We start from the raw sequence: 17,926 nt of genomic DNA on the forward strand, positions 1-17,926 counted from the left end.
CCCTCCCCTCCCCTCCCCCCCGGACCTGGTTTACGACACTGGGTGGTTTTACTTTTACATCACCTTCCCACACCTAGCGCGCGGCGCGGCCGGAACCTTGTTGCCAGGGGCGACGGGCGCTTTACGGCAGCGCGTTTGAACCGGGCCGAGGGAAAAGGGCTGCCCGCAGGTACTGCTGGGGTCTGGGCGGGGGTGCGTGTGCGGTCTGGAGAGGAGAGGAGAGGAAAGGAGAGGAGAGGGGCCCCCGGGAGCGGTGGGGCCGGGCCCCGTTCCGTTTGCTCCTGGGCCGGGCCGGGCCGATCTGAGCCGCTTGCAGGTGCTGCCTCTGCCCCGCGGCGCCGCCACCTGCTCGGGGGACGCGGCAGCTGGCGCGGACGGGCACTGACACGGACACGGACAGGGACAGGTGGCCCCGAGGGGGACGGCGCGGGGCGCTGCGATACCGCCTGCGGGTGCCGCCCGAGAAGGGAATCGCGAGGAGAAGCTGCGCCTCCCCCGTGCGACGCCTGTTCCGGGGGCCAGCCCGGACCTGTGGGCTGTGTGAGTGTGACTGCCTGCGTGTGTGTGTGTGTGTGTGTGTGTGTGTGCAAACTTTTTTCTCTTACCACCGACAGAACACCCCCCCAAAAACTAAATGAATCTTATTTTTTAAGTCATTTGAAAACAAAAATGAAAGACTCCCCTCCTTTTAATGATAAAATCTTGAGCTTGAAGTGATCAAACCTGCAGGCCCTGCACACTTGATGCTGGAGCATTTTTGCCATATGCTGTCTTTTCACCTTGTACTCCGCTTAGGACCCCTGAAGGTGTCCAGTGGGTTTCGCACTTGTCCCTAGCTGTGCTAATATCCTGGTTCTCCTGCTTGGGAACAGTTCAATAGTGCTTAGGGCTTTTCAACTCTTGGGGGAATGACTGCGTTTAAGCAAGGCACAGTAAATGTCAATGAAGATGTTAGTATTTGTGTTAGATTTTAAAACCATTGGAAAAATGCTAATGTAGGGGCATTTAGAGCTTCTACATGTGCATGTACTGTACTGTATGACTTGAACTGATAGAAATGTTGTCAAATGGTAGGAGGAAAAGGACCTCTTCAACATCAGAGATACTAAGCATGTGCAGCTTCTGAAGAAGTCTATAACAATTACAGGTGCTTAACTCGAGCAAGTTATTTTGAAGCTTGAAGAACCCAGTTCTTCAGTGAGATCTGCATGGGCAGATACCTGCCCATTAAACAAAGGCAGAAAAATAAAAGATAAGATGGAAATGTTTCAAACTAGTAAGTATTCTGAATATTTTTCTTGAGTGAAAGATAAGCAGGACGTGTATACACTTTACCATACTAGTAGCAATTGAGCAGTTGTGTTTTTGTTTTGTTTTTTAACTGAAGTGATGTTTTGTTACTTAAAAATATACCTGAGACTGGAAAAAAGTGGAATTACACAAATTTATAAAATCTGTTGTGACTGATCCATGCAAAATGACGTCACTGTATCTGTACTATACAGGCCTATGTTTTAAAATGTGTGAGTTACACTTTTAGGGGTTCATGTGCACAGAACTGCAGCCCTCATATATGTGCACATGTCAGGATCATGTATATGTTCATGCTAATGAAACTGAAGTTTAAGATCCACATTTAAATTCAGTATTTAGCTAGTGTAAATTGTCTTGGCTTCAGTTGACTTGCACCAGCTATGGACCTGGACCTGCCCTCCTAGCTTTTTTAAAGATGGGTTATAGATCCTGTAATAGAAATTAATTCACATCTCACAGATTTCTTTGCATTTGTTTAATATTTGCCTGCAGTTTCTGAAACCCAAGTGCAAGGGTATACTTCAGAATCAGAAGGGACGTGGACTATGCAATAAAGAGTGAAATAAAAAATGGAAAATGTTACTGTTAGGGGAGTGAATTACAAGAAGGAAACAGCAAAGATGGTGCAAAATGATGCAGAGCTTTAATTTTTATCTGGGGTTGTGGTCCTACAAGCTCTTCTATAGAAGCAGACATCTTTGTGGAACAGCTTGTAGGTCGAGGCCTGCGGTATTAACCACACACATTACACATATATGTGTACTCTGTAGATTTAATTTTTTAGGTGAATGTCCCTTGGTATTTAAGTCCTACAGTTTTTTTCTGCTTATAGAAGGCAATTGGAGCAGGTGGAGAAGCTCTGGTTTCATTCACCACTTGAACCCAATGTTAGAAGATTTCATAAAATTTTTCTCTTGCACACATGGTGCCAAAATCTAAACAAGGTGACTTTCAGTTGGCTCCTTTTGATTAAGTTATGTAATGTTCATCTCTGAATAAAAGCAATATTCTTTATTTTTTATACTCTTTATTCTGAAAAAGTTAAAATCCCCACCCAGTACTTTGCACTGACTGCAGGAAGGAGAAGAGGAGCATTGCTTCCTTCCCCAAAGCCTCCTGACTGCTGTGAGAGAGGATTGTCTCTCTGTTGCTGCTTCTTTAATCTGGCCACTCCAAGTGCTGCGGTCTGTGTCCTATTCTTCACTTCCTTCAGCCTCACATTTGGAATTTTTTCCCCTCCCTTTATACAAGCTACAGTGACTGTTCAGGGCCTTACCTGTAAGAGATTTGCAAGCAACAGCAGAGAGAAATTGATGGCAGTCTTTACTACCTCCAGCACCTGAAGAAAAGGAAAAAACTGGCAAAAGGGTTCTCACTTTCATACTTCAGTAGCATAGAAATGATAGAGATTTTGGACTAGTATGTAGACTGGTAAAGATAACACTGGTAACCTCCGTAATGTAAACCAGTTGTATGTTTGTATCCAAGAGATCAGGAGCTACAAAATCAGGATAGATTTTACATAAATTGGATGATTAGCCTCCTACTGCCACTCAGAGTGGAAAGCTTTGTAGTCACAATTGACAAGTAGGTATGTAGATCTCTTGAACTAGAGTATACTTATGGTAATCACCAAGCAACTGGGGGAATCATACATCCTCTTACAAAATCTTCCATATATTCTCATTTACTATATTACAAATTGTCATAATAAATGGTAGTCATCATCAAACACCGTATTTCAGTTTTAACTGATCCCTGATTCAGGCTAACTGTTAAATGCAGTAATACCATCTATAGGATTCCTGGGCACATTTTAACAACATTCTGATTGCATCAGTTTATTGTAAATAAGAATTTAAAACACGCTATTCTCTACTACTGGCTTTAGTGTTTAATCTGACCTTTCAGTTAGGAATTTACAGATTTGTAATTTAATCATTTGTAAAGGTTTGGGCAAAGAAGTATATATTGTTGCTCTTTCTAAATAAAGCCAGATTTGTAAGCATATTTCTTTAAAGAGGATTTCAGAGGTGTGGGCAACTCCCACAAATAACCTGTCTTCAGCTCCACGTGAATTTTATATTAAATTATTTCCAGGGGCATAATGGCATAATATGTTTGCAACGTTTAGACCTGAAAGTTTTCTTATGCAAACCAGTAGCATATTTCGATATTAATAGATTGCCCTCCTTCTGAAGTCTGTTTGCACGGTGAGAAGAAAATGCTTAAACTGTTTTAATAGTTACATTGGTATAAGTCTACTGTAAAGCCCTTTGAAAATGGTATATTTTGCACTAATAATTACCATGCTGATTTTTGCCTTTAACAAAATGTATACTGATGGTATTATATCAGACTAAGATCCTCTTGCTATTCAGTTGAACAAAAAATTGAATTGTAAAAATCTTTTGTTTGTTTGTCATCCTTGTGTATGTTAGACATTCATTAAATAAAGTTCCGCATGATAACCCATTAAGCACTGTTGTAGATATTTATGGTTTTTACATGGAATATGTATTCTTTTAGTCAGTAAAAACTGACTGATTAAACTGCTTTTTTTCTGCTTTTCATTTCACCTTTTTATTGTGTTCTAATTTTCTTTACTAACATGTTCACTGTCACTTGACTTTGCCTCCTTGATCCCTAGATCTTTCGTTCTCATAAAGCACCTTTTGCTTTCAGTGCCAAATGATTTTCTATTTTACAAGTGTATTCATCATTTTACTATATGAAATCATAGTTTGAAGAATTAGAATTACTCTAAAAGGAGTGACCAAAAAGAGTTTGCTGCCTGAAAGTATCCTTCAAAACAAACTGGATTACAGTGGGTTTTTTTCTGCAATAAAGCGCGACTTCTAAGAGTTTCAGTTAAGAACTGTGTTGTATTCTAATCAGTTCCTTGATTTTTATTTTATGCTTTCAGGTCAATGTCATCTGTTTTTAAGGTGAATGTTCTTATAGTTGATAAATCAAAATGGAAAAGATCCTTATAGATTATAAATGTATTTAGAATAGACTTGGTAGATATTTAACAAAAAATAGGAACTTTTTTTTTTTCCTTTCTCAATTATTTTTTAGATGAAACTTTTTTTTTCCCCACCATTTGAAAACTTTACCATGAACTTTCCTCTTCACGTGAGCCCTGAAGCTAGGATTGCCAAATGTGAATTCTGGGCAAACTATGTATGATCTCAGAAAAATTAGAAAAGCACCATCTGCATTTTAAAAAACAGTTGAGATTTCTCGCTTGAGAGTCAGAAGTGATTTCTTTGAAAGACTAATAGTGAAGCTGCCTGATGTTAACCACCACTTATGTAAATTACACCTGCTTTGGACTTCATGAACTTGTATATTTGATTTTTTTTGGAATTTTTCTTTGTTCATTCATGAGCATCCAGAGTGTTTCTTACCCACTTTGTCTGTCTTGCTTATTCTTCATTCCCCTTCTATTTAAAATGCCCATGGAAATATGTCTGTTGCTATAGGCAGTTCATCTTTGCTGGTGCTATATATCACTTTTTGATCATTTGTATTCTATACATGTCATTTATGGAACATTCCACCTTTACTCTCTGGATCTTATCACAAAAATCCTTTGTATATGGCATATTTGAAATAAACATTTTTGATTTGCAAATGCACTACATAACTATGCTATTTCTGCTTTGGGAAATAAAGAATATGCTCTGGAAAAGTCCTGTAATCAGCTCAAATGCTTTGTGTCCAAAACATGGTGTTGACCATTTCAATAGCATGACTTATCAATTTTTGGCTCAGGTATCCATTGTGTGTGGTGGGTGGGGGGTTTTTTCCGTAATGTTCCTCAATACTATAAGTGAAGAACATCTTCAATAGCGACTTATCTATAGTTTGCTATATACAGTAGCAAAGTCACACCCCCAAAATAATTATTTTCAGTTTTAAATTGCATCTGAACTTGTGGTTGATCAAATTATAACTTCCATGCATATGGGTTAAACAGTTTTATGAGCAGCACATTTTTCATTGATTCTTTGTCAGTTTATGATGACTTGCATAAGTGTCGTTATCCATTATATTATCTAATTAAATACTAATGCAGTGTGAATATTTTTCCATATGGTTCATGTTTGTTTCCTTCAGTACCTTACATTCTGTTTCTGATTTAGCTCTAGTACCCACCCCCTTTCTGGTTGTTTGCTGTCTCAATATTGTGATAGCGCTCATTTGGCTCTTACTTGAAGTTATTCTCCTCATTATTACAAATATAAAGCTGGCGCACTTAGCTCTTTACATCCAAAACTTAAATTGATTTTCATAATTATTTAACATAATTATTATCACATTAGTTTTCTCATATATTATTGTTGGAACACATTTTCTTGTTAGGTGTCATGTGCTTGTTATGTTTGCCATTTATTTTCTTTCACTGCAGAGTATTTAGTATGACTAGAATATTAATATATGAAGAACAACTATCATTTTGAGCTGTAATAGCTGAAATTAACACTGTGTGTTCAAAATGTGCAGCATTCACATAAAGAGAACCAGGAACTGAATATAACCCTCCACCAAATAAGTATTCTGAAGTCTATATTCTTTTAAGGAATAAAACTAAACCATCCATTGCTACCAGAGAAAGACGTTAAGAAAAGTATTTATGGTTTGGTTTTTTGTTTGTTTTTGTTTTTTTGCTGAAACATTGGTATATTTAACATTGTCCCAATTCTCAGGTATAGCCACATCAGGATCTGTCATGGTAAGTGTAAATGGGTGGCAGAAAAGACACAGAGCGTTATTGAGAATCAGGCCGTAGAATTAGTGAGTCAGATTCTTTGGTGTTATATGGCTATTTTATGCTATACCTTTAGCATAATCTGGCTGTAAAAGTAGCTTGACAGACCTCAGGGGAACACCAACATGTAAGGATAATTTTCTGTGTATAGCTGCTGTAGGAGCTCGTACCACAGGCATGCCCTGTTGCCCTATAGAAGGGAAAAGGGTCATGATTCCTGTGTAGGACTGAGCAAATAATTGGTTTTTGGTTTGACAGCTGAACAAAAAAGGTCAGCTCAATCCAATGTGTAAAACCTTTTTTATTTTTACTTCCTTAATTGAAAAAAGAGAAAAAAGTACGGACAAAAATATTCCTTTTGAGATAAATCTAAATATATTATTTTTTCTGTCTTCTGCAATTAAAGCAGAGGACTGTATGGTGTCCAACAGGCCAGTTGTTTAGGGCTCGGTAGTCTAGAGCATGGAAGACCTGGGTTGAATGGCCACCTTTTACCAGAGGAAAATTGAAACCATCTCTCCCTGCTTCCCTTGGGAATGCTCTAATTACCAACTCTCTGGAATTCTGGGGTGTTGTCTGTCTCTCCCATTGATGCTCTTTAATTTTGTAAAATTTCATTGGAACAAGGACTAGAACCTGAATACATAAGTATGTGATACTAAGTGGGACAACTTCAACCGGAGAGACCAAGGGATACATCTACGCAAGTGTCCCATATTCTGTAGTTAAGGTATTTTCCTGAACTGTGAGAAACATTGGTTCAAATCAGTGAACTAAAGAGTAAATGCCTTTGAACTTGGTGCTTTCACCTCCCAAGTGCCTGTTTGAACATCCAGGTATAGAGTTACTCCCTTCCCTTCTTTTTGTGTTTCAATTAGATATTTTATAGAAGATAGACCAGCTTCAACAGGAAACATGAAGGCCAGTGTAGTTCCAGCATATCCTAAGATAGGGTACTGTCATGTGAAGAGATTAGTATTTAACTCCTGTTCACCATGACCCTGAGAAGACTTCTAACTTCTTAGTGCCTTGAAATAAAGAATTCCAATCTTTTTTTTTTTTTGCAGGGTCCTATCCAGTAGGTCCTGCAGGCATAATGGGAAGAGGAATGCCTAGTTTATGCATCAAAGGAAGCTCAGATGCCTAAGTGTTCAGCAGTTCTGAACATGCCAGAAACAGATCTTTGCAGAAGTAGAGAACCTTACCAGTAAGGTACTTACGTCCTTGTCATAAACTAGACACTTTTTTGCAGAATCGTGCACAAGCAATGGCTCTTCCCATTGCTGCAGTGAGGTCCTCCTTTGTACGAGTCTCATCAAGGAGTCAGTAAATGAACAGGTCCAGGTCCTCCACAGTCTGCACTTCACTACACTGGCATATCTTTGTGTTGTTAGAATAGCTCCATTTGATTGTGTTTATTTTTGATCTTCCAGTTTGTATGTGTAGGCAATTTCAGACATCGCCATGTCAGCCATTCTAAATCAGCCTCTCTGGGAAGATCCTTGTGGGGTTCCAGGGCCATTTTGGAACATTTTGGCCATTTTTGGAGCATGTAATTTTTTTTCCTTCCATAGCCTCAGTCACACCCTGTCAGCTGTCAGGTCGAACAGCACAGCACTTGTCACAAAACTCTTGTGCTTTAAGCTTAGTTACTTCTATATGACCATACTGTGGAAGCCTGGGGGCCATAAGTTGCTCTGGTATGGTCTGCACATCATGCAGTTCCCACTGGTGTGACTTGTGGGGCGTGTGGCCCCTGCCCACTTGGAAGTTTGACAGCAATATTTTATTGTAATTGGATTGTAACACATGGCTGTGACCATGGGACCTTCTTAATCTTCTTTAATCCAGTCAACTGATTGTTCCTTTGTGTGGTTAACTGCCCTACAGTGGATTGCCTTGTGTTACTGGTGTCACTTTTGATAGTTGTTCTCTAGATACTGTTGCTTGCTGTGACCATATCAGCTGTCTGAATTCCCAAAATGCAGCCACATAACCAAAGTAAAGAAAACGTTCTCACTGCGTGGAGACAAATTTCTTGGAAGTTATTGCAGCCAAGTTAAATACAGAAGTATGGGTGAACCCAAGTGTCTTACCCCATGAAAGATGCATTCTACCTCAGGGCTAAGCTGCTTCTGGGTGGCAGGAGGCTGCACACCCTGCATGCCATACACCCCTGAGTTCTCCACTGTCAAATGTGCAGCACAGGCAACTTGGTTTTCTTCCACTATGTGTGCGCAGTCTGGCTCTTCTCCACCTTATGAGCAGAACAAGCAGCACAGCCTCCCTCCTTGCTGCATGCACATGCCTCCTCCCTTGTGATGTAGGTAGCCCAGATTTCCCCCTGCCAGGCTCACAGCACTCTCTGTGCCCAGGCCTGCTCTACCCCATCTGCAGAAGCAGAAAAGGAAGGGGGAGCCTTGGAAATCCCAGCTGCCTCAGCTACCGAAGTGGTGGGGAAGTGGCTGGTGAGCAGGAGCCTGGGGCCCACAGGCTGCACATTGGACAACTCTGTTCTACCATATAAAAATATTCAAAGAACCATTCAAATACCTATATTATTCAGCCCTTACAGTGTCTTGAAAAATGAGCCAGAAGGAATCGGGTTAATTATTAATAATAGTACTTGGAAAGGTAGTCCTTTAAATTAAACGGCATAGGATTTTTATTTATTTATTTATTCGGTCTGTGAAGAATTATGATGTCAACTCTTCTTTAAATACAAGTTAGTAACTCCAGGCAAAAAATAATTTGTGACATTAAAAATCTGTTAAAACATTGCTTATCTTCAGCTATCTTTAGCATGAATCCAGAACTACTATACTTAGTAACATAGTTAATCTGAGAGTACTTTATCAACAGCTGATTGAATATTTCACAAAGACCAGTTTTCTCTTGGAAAGTATTTCTATGTTCTTTGACTTTGTATCCCAACAGTGTCTATTGTTTTAAATGCTGATCACAAAAGATCTGAAGATATGGTACATTTTGCAACTGCAGTTAATGCCTCCTATAAAACTTTCTTTTAACTTTTATTTTCAGAATTTCTATCAGAGTGCCTTAACTGTACTGTGGTGTGTCTCACAATCTATAATAGTATAATCTAATCAGGACAGAATGCATTTTGCTATGCACAGAACTGCATTCTGGGAAGATGTGTATTGGCTACTGTTACCAACTTCTGTATCTTCAAGAAATTCTACAAATCCTTTGATCTTTGCCTGATTATTTCAAAGAAAACTGAACCCTATAAAATTCCATTTCCATGTTTATATACTAGGTTATTCATCTATAACTTGTTTTCACATTGTAAGACGATTAGTTATATATCTGCATTATACCAAATTGTAACTGATGACTTTCTCTCTGTTCTTCCCAAACTGATGAGCAGGAGAGCCAAACCTAAACAAGCACTTTTGGCACCTATTTTCCCAGCCTCTTTTCTACTGTGCAGTGATGGATTACCTGGTTCTGTTGACTTGGGCAAGACTGGAAATAAAAGCAAACAAACATACATGCCCATCTTCTGTAGCCTACCTAGAGGCATATGCCAAATTCAACAAAAAGGCAATGTTTCAACTGTGTGGAAGAATGCAATGGAGATGATGTCCAAGTGATGAGGGATCAAGTGGGCCACAGCAACACACACAAAGTGGGAATATTTAATACAGACTCATCAGTGTATCCTTTTCCCCTCTCGCCACTGGATGTTGCCCTTCATTTGCTACTGGGTAGTGTCTTGGCTCCTAGATTAATATATTCCCCAGCCAGCTGTGCCTTTCTTATACTAATTACCTCTTACATATCAGAATTTGTTAATAAATGAAAAAATATCATTTATATGATAGTGACAGAAACTGATATTTGATAATAAAGATATTATATACGTACATGAACACACACACAAGATAGGTTTAAATATTAAGGTTGTGAAGTGAGACACTAGAAACGGTAAAATTAAGGTTGTATAATGATTTGTGCTCCCTCGATCCATGTATTGTATACATGTTGATACAGCCTCCAGTTACTGTGTATAATCATAAAATGTGATCATAAAATACTCTATTATAGTATTCACACACTATGTGAACATACGATGGTCATATGATCACAGGATCATTGCTCATTCAGTACATAGGATGAGTTGTTCTCACTTAATGATTTCTTTTTTTACTGCAGGCTGTTACAGTCTGTTTTTCAGACAGGATTATTAAATAGAGACACGGGCAGAGAGGAGGGGAAACAAGCTTCTGTTTTTTGGAGAATTGTGACGCATAAAATATGGTTCATATTTGTAAAAACCAAACACCATGCCAGAGCTCTCCTAGACGTATGAGATCAGTTTGCAAAACTCCCTAGGAAACTAAGCTAAGGGTTCAGGTAATAGTCTGAGACAGGTTCCTTAAGAAGGGTTGTAACCCTACTTTAAAAAGTGTATTCGTTCGAGATGTCTGCTTTGACTTCACAGTGCTGTCAGTGTATACTACAGTGGTAGTTTGCTTAGGTACAATCACTTGGATCCGAAGGGAGAATCAGAACTGAAGGCTTTCAAAATCCCTGTACCCCCAGTATAAAGTAATAAAAGAAAACAAAAGGCTCAGGGGAACTAGAGGCTCCCACTTTCCTAATGGAGAAGAAGACAAATGATTGTGGAGCATATTCAAACCCCTTCTGACCCCAACAGGCTCACTTGGGAGGTTTGTAGTCTCCTTTTCTGTTTTAAGGATGTCAAGGACTATAGTAAACGGTACTGACCACGTCAGATCTGAATTTACAATGTGACATTTGCTGTATTTTCTTGCATACAACATACATTCTTCGCCCCCACCCCCCAATGGCTGCTGGACATTTCAGTATGCATTGTATGCCAGAAATAGAGTAAGAACAATTTCTGCCATTTACAGGCAAAAATGGAAGTAAAAGCTGCACATAACTGGGAGCTGAACAATGAGCAGGCGCTACCCAGCTGCTGCTACTCAGTGGGCATGTCTACACAAGATGCTATGTTGCTGTGGCCACAAGCTACCTTGGTATAGAGGGTCCCTGTGGTGACGTAACTGCTAAAAATAGCTATGTGCTGCCTAAAGCAAGTAGTAAATGATGATGCAGTAATAACTGCCCCATGGGGGGCATGTGTAGACACGCCCAGTTACTACAGGGGCAGATGTTTTTCTCTTCATTCTGCCTTTCAAAAAGGTTCATTATTATATCCTGGGGTGTGTTATATGTTAGAAAGTACAGGAATTGGGTTATAACAGACAACTTCATCTATTACATCAATTGCTGTTTCTGGGAAAGGGAGTGAGCAAATGCAAACATTATACAGGTGTTTCACAGAGTACAGATATATACAGATGGTACCTTCTCCAGTTCATATTATGATAGGGGTTGCATAATATTTGGTAGCCCTGTCCTTTGGTCATTTGGCTTTACTGACTCCTGACAGGATACTATGGGGGTATCGTGCGTGCTTTTCTACAGGGCTCATGACATTTCCAAGAGGTTAAGGAAAGCCTCGAGTGCTCCTGAATCAGTCCATATCATGCAGGGAGTGCACTTCCTAACAACAGTCTCATACTTTCTCAGAGACAGAATGGTGGAGGAGGAGGGGGGACAATGAATGAACTTTGATCCAGACCCTGATGATTGTAAATCTCCTGACAACAAAGTAAGAGTCACTTCAACATCTTCCCTGTCAGAAAGTGGCAGTCAGAATCATGAATTAGTTGTAAGAATGGCTTCAACTTTAAAAATATTGGCCATTTCAGGACAAAAGATGTTCAATGTTGTCCTGTGTTGTCCATCCTACTGAGTCTCTTGATAACAACAAGATCATGCTCTCAGTTTGAGAAGGGATTTATAATCTGCCAGACCGCTTTAGACAAACTCACTTTAATTGGCCACAATAAGGGAAGCCGAGAGAAGTTCAGAGAGATGCTATGTGAGGATTTTTTTTCCATGACTCCCAGCTAGAGGATAGACCCTTCAGATGACAAAAGGAAGTTAAGCATATTCTGTACAATCTGACAGAAAACCAAAAATTTGAATGCTCAGGGAGATTTTCTCCTCAGCCTCACAAAAGCATAAGGTTTCTAATTACCAGGATATTGCGTCAAACTATCAGTAAAAGGAGCTCTGGAAATGAATGCCATTATTTTCTAAGGGCCTGCCTGACAAGCAACGAATTAGTTAAAACCTTAATTGTCCTAGGAAAATCAGTATTTAAGTATAGACAGAGGGCCTCAATTGTTTACTCAGAAGCTACAGCAAGAGCAACGGCTTCATGCACAGCTTAAATCTTCTGGGTAACTAGAACACACATGGAAGAATTCTCTTCAGTGGGGATGGCTTGTTCACTGCAAAGACCTTCTGATGAGCAACATTAGATCTGCCACTATGAGTATGGGTACATGAACATGTCACTGCAAGGTATGGACAGCAATACCCTTCTTCATCCCTATCTTTGAACTTCACATCAGAAGCATCACTAACTACCTCCTGTTCAAGCATAGCATAGGGAAAGATCTTCAAGACATATCCAAAGGTTAGAAAAATAGCATCTTCATCATCTGCATAACACCTTACTTTAGAAATTTGTAGTACAAACCATAGAATCAGAAGAATTAGGGTTGGAAGGCACCTCAGGAGGTCATCTAGTCGAACCCCCTGCTCAAAGCAGGACCATCCCCAACTAGATCATTCCAGCCAGAGCTTTGTTGAGCCAGGCCTAAAAAACTTCCAAGAATGGAGATTCCACCACTTCTCTAGCTAACCTATTCCAGTGCTTCACCATCCTCCTAGTGAGAGAGTTTTTTGCTAATGTCCAACCTAAACTTCCCTTGCTGCAACTTGAGATCACTTCTCCTTGTTTTGTCATCTGCCACCACTGAGAACAGTGTAGCTACATCCCCTTTGGAACCAGCCTTCAGGTAGTTAAAGGCTGCTATCCCCTCTCAGTCTTCTCTTCTGCAGACTAAATAAATCCAGTTCCCTCAGCTGGTCCTCATAAGTCATGTGTCCCAGCCTCTAACCATTTTCATTGCCCTCTGCTGGACTCCCTCCAACTTGTCCACATCCTTGCTATAGTGGGGGCCTCAAAACTGCAGAAAAGGAGAATAATTACTTCCCTCAATTTGCTGGCAATGCTTCTACTATGCAGTCCAGTATGTTGTTAGCCTTCTTGGCAACCAGGGCACACTCTTGACTTGTATCCAGCTTATTGTCCACTGTAACCCCCAGGTCCTTTTCTGCAGAGCTGCTGCTTAGCCAGTTGGTCCCAAGCCTGTAGCAGTGCATGAGGTTCTTCTGTCCTAAGTGCAGGACTTTGTACTTGTCCTTGTTGAACCTCATGAGGTTTCTTTTGGCCCAATCCTCTAATTTGTCTAAGTTACTCTGAATCCTAGCTCTAACCAGTGCATCTACTCTACCCCGTGTGTAACCAGTCTTAACCCATTCAGGTTCTTCCATGCCTCCCCACTCTGGGATTGACTTCCTCACTCCTACAAGAGCTAGACTACAAGTGGAGCTTAGAAATAATTCAAATGTTTTATTCCATACATTTCAATATCATCCTTCCTCTTCTGATGTTTAGGGACCTACTAAGTACAAACAATCTTGCTATTGAGGAAAGGGCCATAGAGGAAGTTTTAAAGGTATTTAGGACCTTTGGGGCATTTACACACATACTTTTCTGCCTCATGATGCACCGGAGATCTGCCAGTTAACCAAGTCTGCTCCACACATGAACTGAGGTGAACTACATTGTGGCATGTGCAGTTGTATCAATGGCAAAATGAGCAACATCATGCAGAAAATGACAGTGGTGCGCTTTTGAATTAAAGCACCTCCAATGTGCTTTAGATAAAAAGTGAGCTGCTGCCATTTTCTCAGTGCTAAGGCACATTTTGCCGCTTATACAACTGCAAGCATTGCAGCGCTGGCGCTGTGGCTCTTGCATGTGTACAAATGTCCTTGGATTCTAAACATGTGTAGGTTCTTATTTTTTAAAGGGTTATAATTTAGATGATCCTGACAGTGGTTTCAAGAGGTCATTTTGGCAATCAAGGTTCATTGTAGTTTAGAAACCACCCCAACCACAGCCTTTTCAAATGGACACACAGGGGATGAGGAAGAAAGCATGGCAACCTCTGTTCCTACTTGATGTCATCTTAGTAGTCTCCTAGACCAGTGGTCTCCAAAGTTTTTTGATCGTGCACCCCTATCAGTAAAATAATTTTTGAGCATGTACCACCAATATATGTATATTTATTGGGGGTGCCACTGTCAACCCCTCCGCGTTATGGAACTCCCACTTTTCCCTCAGGGTACCTCGCATACCGTACGTGACGTGATCATCTGACATACGGACCGAGTGAGGGTGCCAGTGTCAATCCATATATTAAATATTAGTAAAGCTTAATTTCTTTCTTATTTTTTTAGATAAAAAATAAATATAAATAGAAGTTCTAATATTTTCTTCCCGCACCCCACTTTGGAGACCACTGTCCTAGGCAGGCAGAATGATCCATTAGCTAGCTAAGTCACTTGTACAGCAGCTTATATACTTATTTATACCCTCGAAAGCAGTGATTCTCAACCACAGTGCAGTGGCCCGTTGTTCTGACCTGTTATGGTCTTTCTGAGTTCTTTCCAACAGAAAATTACTCTGTTATTTTCCACAGGCATAAAAAAGAGTGAAAACTAAGAGCTGGCATTTCCAACAAATGCCTTGAGTCTAACAAGGAGTGCCTTGAATCTATTAAGGGGTGCCTTGAGTCTAAAAAGATTGAGAACCACTGCTCTAGAGTGTCTTAAAGTTGTGTATTCCAGAGGCATAAGTATCAAAATGTCCTAACATAATCAACTTTTCACCAGAATTGTGATTGTAGAATGTTTCTAATAGAAATTTTGATATAAAATGCAAACCCCCCTCCCCCAAAACCCCCAACAACTTATGGTAATATGACATTAAGTTTATAAGACTGACTGCCCAAAATTCCCAAGAAAGAGTAGGCTGTGTTTTGAATCAAAGTCAACTTAAGTCTAATACCTCACAGTTATTATCTTCTATGGAAAATTGATTCTGATTCTATGTTTTTTTCATTTCAGTTTTGGCTAACTTTCAGCTGTCACCAGCCTGCATTGGAGGATTCCAGCATTGGCTCTTGTATTCTTCATTACACATTCTGTACACGTGAGGGTTAATAATGAGCAATATACAGAGGGTTATATTTAACAAAGAAAGAGGAACAGAAAAATGGTACACCTGTAAAATGCAGATAAAATAGCATTGCCATAGAAGATTTACCTCTGCATTTCCTGCCTTGAATACAAGATGCCTTCAATTTAATGTTGCATTAATACTTTTTTTTTTACATTTAATTTTCTAAAAAGCTGGATGTTTAACACACACTTTACAAGTGACTTTCTGTGTGCAAGGGAAAGTGTCTTAGGACTTGCATAACCACAGTACCACACCTGGCATGGCTTGGTATAACACACACATGGTATGGCATAGCAATTATCCTTGGTTGCCAAAATGACTTTTTGAAGCCATGTACTAGCAGTGTTGCCCAGCTACCAGCTGCAGCAGTGGGTATTTTTGTATACCCTCCACAGGTACCCAGGGCTGCTATCTTAGTTGCTTCCACTCTACCTCAGTAATGCTACTGAAGCATGGAAATGGTGTAGCTCCTATTCCAGACCAAATGCAAAGTGAAGGCTTTGGGAGGGTTTGGAGCAGCACTGTAATTTCACTTTCTTATCCTAGATAGCTGGATTTTCTCTGTCCAGCTCCATATCCATCTGAAGCCTGATTATTCTGATTATTCAGCTTGCCTGTGGTTTAAAAAAAATACACTGTTAGTTAAGGTGGTTTGACAAACACTTCCCATTACAAGACCTTGTTTTCAGTTCCTTATAATGTTGCTAGACTTTAACCATTTAACTGAAATTTTCCACCCTGTGTGTTTCCCTTAGACTGAGTTTTTCGAATACTTCAGCAAAACTGGTTCAGCTATTTCCATGAATTAGGCAAGAAGACTAGTGTTGTTTTACCTGTGTAACACTTTTTTTACAGCAGTTACACTGAGAAGCTCTACACCTCCAAGGTTTTGGAGCAAAGACTTGAAATTTGGTAGGAAGGTCCCTGATATTAGGGATGTGCCTTTTTTCTTATGAAAGATCATCAAGTTTGAACAATTTACAAACCTTTGGCATATTTCAATTCAAGCACGGTGTTTTGTAGGAATTTGGCAGCTGAATCCCAGAGGATGGCAGAGTGGAGAAGGAAGGTGTGTGACTTGAAAGCAGAGGAGAGTAAAACCAGATTTGGAGGATGGCGCTAGAAGGGAAAGACTGAGACATGGAGGTGAGGAAAGACTGAGATCAGATAAGGCATTTATTCTGGGTGAGAGTATCAATAGGATTGTCATTAGCAGCTAATGAGAGGAAAGGCAGAGGCTTGCTGGGCAATGGACTCAGATTTGGATGAGGAGCCCAGGTAGGGACACATAGGGCATGTTTGTATGTTCATTAATGTGCCATAGTTACAATATGTACTAACAGGTACTAACAATGCACCGTAATTGGCACTACTGCACAATAGCGCAGATTGATATTTTGCGTGACACTTAATGTGCATTGGACTAAATCTATGGCATATTAGTGTATTAACACCATTTTTGCCAGCTGCACTAATGTGCAATAGAATTAATCCAATGAGCATTAAGCATCTTGTGTAAACGTGCCTAGAGACTGGCTGGGCAAGAAGCCTGGGACAATGAGTCAGAGGTGTGAGAATACTGGGATGAAGAGTCAAGAGAGATAGTGGGGAAGAAACAGGGTTACAGGCTGGCAAAGCTTAGAGGGGATGGGCTAGATAAGGTTAGTTTTAACTGGCCATGAGAACACACTCCTATGCAGAACCTGAAATGGATGCCAGAATTCCTAAGTCTCAATATTATTATATGAAAATCCACTGTCAAAATGTCTCTTATTCCCTTGTAGTGATTGTTCCATACAGAAAGTGACAGTATATTATTGCCATTATTCTGTTTTGAATGGTAGAGGTCTATGTGGTAGGTCTAATGATTCTGACTCTGCTGATGACCCATTAAATTCATTTTTCTTTTTTTGAAAGCTGGAAATCTCCCTCTTCTATCCCTCCCCACTTTAAGGTAATCTTTAGCTTGCAAAATTAAGTACCTTAACATGGGAGTGCCAGAATTAAGGTAATAATCAGGCTCCCTTCAGCAGCTGAATTATGATTAGGGACCTACTCAAATTGAGGTTTTGTGATTTTTGTAGAAACCATGAAAAATAGCAGTTTCCATTATTTTGTGCAGAATTGCCAGGGGAAAAAAAGTACTAAAAATGGTGGCTTGGCCTTGCAATCTTCTGGGGTGAGGCAGGGAGCCACCAGCATGAAAGGGAGCAGCCAACGTAGCAGCTGCTTGTTCCTCCACTGATTGGCTGTGACCCCACCCCTCAGCCAATCAGCAGAGAGGGGTGCGGTTGCATGAAGGGCAGCCATCTTGGCCAATCAGTGGTGAGGGGCAGTTCCCCTGGGGCCCCCCCAACCAATCAGTGGTGGCGGGGGAGAGGCCTTCCACAATAAACTCACAAAAATGGCAGCCAGCACTGTGATCAGCTGGTGGAATTGCACATCTGCTGCCTCGATTTGGTTAGGTCCATAGTTATGATACAGTCTTTAATTACATAATCATTTGCTATTATTAGCACAGATGAGAACCTAGTATAGAAAAGGCTCTGGGATTTTTATTGCTTCATCAATTAAACCTACTGAGGAGCAGGATTTGATTGACATACTGGTAA

General features: G+C 40.2%; 1 long non-coding RNA gene across 2 annotated transcripts; it reads left to right on the forward strand.

Moving 5' to 3' along the window:
• Window positions 1–7,313: 7,313 nt before the first annotated feature.
• Window positions 7,314–11,709, forward strand: LOC109307315. Of its 2 annotated transcripts, none has more exons than XR_002100231.1 (2): window positions 7,314–8,092; window positions 9,483–11,709. It is a non-coding gene; the product is annotated as an uncharacterized LOC109307315 (long non-coding RNA). The 2 variants fall into 2 exon arrangements; XR_002100234.1 differs by having other exon boundaries at window positions 7,314–7,413.
• The last annotated feature ends 6,217 nt before the right edge of the window (window positions 11,710–17,926 follow it).

This window comes from Crocodylus porosus, unplaced genomic scaffold (genome assembly GCF_001723895.1).
Source record: "Crocodylus porosus isolate Cpor-Errol unplaced genomic scaffold, CroPor_comp1, whole genome shotgun sequence".
Classification (NCBI taxonomy): Eukaryota; Metazoa; Chordata; order Crocodylia; family Crocodylidae; genus Crocodylus; species Crocodylus porosus.